The sequence below is a fragment of the Dermacentor albipictus genome, chromosome 9 (assembly GCF_038994185.2).
Source record: "Dermacentor albipictus isolate Rhodes 1998 colony chromosome 9, USDA_Dalb.pri_finalv2, whole genome shotgun sequence".
Taxonomy (NCBI): Eukaryota; Metazoa; Arthropoda; class Arachnida; order Ixodida; family Ixodidae; genus Dermacentor; species Dermacentor albipictus.
In genome coordinates, this window is record NC_091829.1 from 75,894,963 (window position 1) to 75,899,002 (window position 4,040).

Here is a 4,040-nt window from a genome sequence, read left to right on the forward strand (position 1 = left end):
CTGGCTCCATTGACCGCTCGCAACACCCTTTCGCCTTCTTACATACCAAAACCTATTCATTCTTCTAGGCTTACGCGTTTCATCACAGAGAAGTAAATTCAACAAGAACTGGCAACAGGAAATACGTCGTCCCTAGTGTTAAACGCATCCTTTAGCTGACGCGAGCTTCGAAAAAAAAAAAACAATCTGAAATAACTTTTGTGTAACGTACCAAGAGTGCACTTTTCTTTAGGCTGTGATTTCATTGACATTTCCAATTTGGTCTCCGCTTGATTCAATGCAAAAATTCATTGACTTTTCTCTGCTTACCCGTTTAACCATAGGGAAAGAAATTAAACAATTGGGGAGAATTGGCAAAAATTTGTAACAGGAAACACGTCACGCCTAGTGTTCATTCCATACGTTAGCTGACGCGAGCAGTGCAAAAAAAAAAGAATGTGAAATGAATTTAGAGTGCGTTTTATTTTCAATTTATTCTTTCTCGCTAAAGCTAAAACGTTTCGCCTATAAATGAACCTCTGCTTTGCGATTTATTTCCATGCTTTACCTGGCAACAAGTTAGCGGCACCAAGTACGCGTCACATGCTGCGTTAGCTCCAGAATCGCCACCAAAGCGAGTGAGACCTGCTGCATATGTGAAGTTCGCCTCTTCGGTGACCCACATATTTTGGATATAGCCTTGTTTGCTAACATGTCGACGTATTCTTGTTTTCGTTGTACAGTTCGACATGCCGCGAATACACTATTGAACAACAGCAAGGTGAGAAATTTCGTTTTACAGCCTGCGACGCATTTCAACCAATTATGCTTTTACGGCACAGAACCGAGACTTGTGGTACAGTAAGCGAAAGACAGCTTAGTTCTCATGGCATGGTTGAGTTTATGACTCATACTAAGAGATGGTTGCGACGCTTTCTGTGAGCCTCCACATTATTTTAGTGTCTTGCGGTAGTCTTTGGGCAGGCTTGCCTCACTCGCCTTAGTGAGGTGGTTAGTTTCGCGTGCACTGAACATTACTGCGACAAGTCTTAGCGCTATCTCTGACCTGGAACATTACTGCAAATAATTTTGTTACTTTTTCAGAGACTTTGGAGGCACGCCCACCACGCCTGGCGTTCTGACGCAGTCAGCGAGAAGCGGCTTGGTCGTGGTGAAAAAGTAAGTAAGCAGAAAGTACCTCTAGAGGGAACGCTCATCATGGCGCCCATGCATCGAAATCTGCAACTGCAAGAACGCCGCCATGTTGCTACTTTGCGCGCCGCGCAGGCGTCGAGGACGAGATGCGATTCAGACGAGGTGAGCAATGAACGAGACACTGAGCACCCCTTCATGATGCTGGCGTGATTTAGTTGAGGCGGATGCAAACGCAACCTTTCAGGCGGATCAAAATTAGCGAAATATTTTATATATGGCGGTCAGATATTTCTCGAAAATGCGCGGAATGAGTTTGCACATTGTCCCTGCGGACGTGCTCGTGGAAATCCTAGATTTATTATCATATACTGAATATTGTAAGCCAGGTAAAAATGGGAGCCCCAACTTTGCGGCCCCTTTGTGGTTGCCACCTTTTTTCGCGGAAATTTGCTCGCTGTCATTTAGTCGCTAGAAGCATTACGATATCAGGCCTTAGTGCACTATCAAGCTACGTAGTGGACACGCATACATACTGCATCAAGCAACACGAGAAGACTAGCATTTCTCGTTAGGAGATAAGCAGATATCCGTATAAAGACGGGGGCTTCGGATATGTTCGTAAACATTATGTGATCGCTGTTTGCATTTGGCAATAAATCTTTGGCAACTGAAGTGAAATTTATCAAGAGATCCCAGGGTACTCTTGGAGATTGTATAGTGAACCAAGAGCGCTCCTTTTGTTTAGTGTGCTGGCTTCATTGACGTGCTCTGCTGTGATTGCGTCTTTCAAATACAAAAATTCATACATTGTTCTGTACTGAAGCATCGAAGTAGTGTGGTTATCAGTGGCGCCATTGAATGTGTATTACGTCTTCAACTTTCGTTCAATACTGAACTTGATTGATTCTTCTGAGCTTAACTGTTTACGACAAGCGTTAACTCCGGTGATATCTCAAGTTCATTAAATGTCTGTGAAATTCGCTGGAGACCTTCCTTTGGACATGCAGGTCGACCACATCTTCGAGACAGCAGGGTTCACATGAAGAAATATAAGGTTTTACGAGACAAAACTACGTTTCCATTTGGATGCACACCATAGCCTGGCACACTAAAAATTTGCACCACCTGAGGTTCATTACCGTGCAGCTAAATCTAAGTACACGGGTTTTTCGGTTTTCTCCCCCTCGAAGTACGGCGGCCATGAACACGGTTGAGAGTAGAGGAGATTTCTAAGAAAATATTTTTTTTCAATCACCTGAAACCAGATGCTTTTTCTTCTTATCAGCTATTGAACACATTGTGTTATGAGTTAAACCGATGCATACGCAGAGCATACTGGCAATTAATGACAGACGTCAAAGTCGACAATAGTGAGGTGGGGTTTGACACGAGATGTTCCTGTGGCGAGAACTTAAGTTCCCTGCAAACGGGTGACTCATGGTTGGAAATCGGTGGCTGCATTGTTGGCCACACACGCTTCAGTCTTCGCGAGCTGCAAGCATAGTATGAGTCGATGTCTATCCCTTTGAGCCGGTGAGATTAGGCCCAGCACATTCCCCGAGTTTGTACTCCTGCTACTGGAAGACCGAGCTTAGACATAAGTCAATTGATCAACGAAGAGTGCTATTGTATGCTGAGTTTTTTACCACGAGGGCTGGAAATCAAACATTCCTCATTTCGTAAAGTGGACAACCAAAAAAGTCAGTAGCGACGAGACTGCGGCCTATATACATCGGTACGTTGCTATTCTCGTAGGCTGCTAGCCGTACTTACCGTCGCTGCCCTAATAAATCTGGCGGCGTACGTAGGTGTACTTTTGCATTCTGTTAAACAGGCTCATCATTTAACTTCGCAGATTCCCAGTTTTCCTCTTATATCAAAGGCGCAACAAGTGGTGGCCACTTCCATGCATCAGCGTGGAACATCCGCCTAGTTCGGCTACCAACGACTTCAGTATCAGCATCGGCGTCCATTGCTGAGAGGAAACTATATTCGCAGACAACTTTCTGCAGTAATGAAGGGAAAACTACAAAGGCAAAGCGCGCTCAAGTGAGAGCGCTTAGGAATAGAGTCCCGTGTTCTCATCTGTGCACGAGAAAGCAAAAACACTTTATTAAGAACAGTTAAATCACGTAAAGCACATCACTGAATGTGAACGTTTGGTTATTTCCCGCGTTATCCCTTCCGTGTCTAAGAAAACGCGAAACCGTCGCACGTGGAATTTACGTCGATTCAGCGTCGGTTTGTTCCGAGCTACCAAACATTGTGGTGGTGCCGCAGTCAGGATAATGGCGTTTTCCCCTAGCAGCACATAAAGAAAGCTTTTATGGATCAGAATGAGAGACCTCGTAATTGTCATAGCATTGACGCCTGCGTAAACGCGAAGCAGGTGCCGTTTTCTTATAGTGTGGGGAGATCAACGTCATTAACATGATATTTAATTTTCATTTGGGCTTAGGGCTGCACACAGCGAAAGTACTGCATGCCATTGTAACTACGACAATTTTCGAGGAGTTGCTTTTGGGCAACATATAACTGTCGGGCTTCAATTATGCAAATGCGATATTGCCTCTAAAATTGCTAAGGAAAAGTTTCTTAAAATATTTTTCTTAGTTGTGATCCGTATCCTCCACGATGACTTCCTTTCTGGCAGCAGATGTGCAAATGCGCTTATATCACAAGTTATCAGTGTAACACCCTGAGTCATTTTGCGCAGAAAATAAAACAGTGTGTATACCTGGTACATTCGCGATCTCAGGGAACGAAATCGAAGGGGGGGGTGGGGGGGATGTGTGGCTTTCAAGGTGGCTGTGCTGGTGCTAAAACATCACGCCCACCCCCTCCCCGGTAATTTTCCATATCCTGCTCTTCATTAGTACAACCGGGGATTGGGGGATAACAGAACA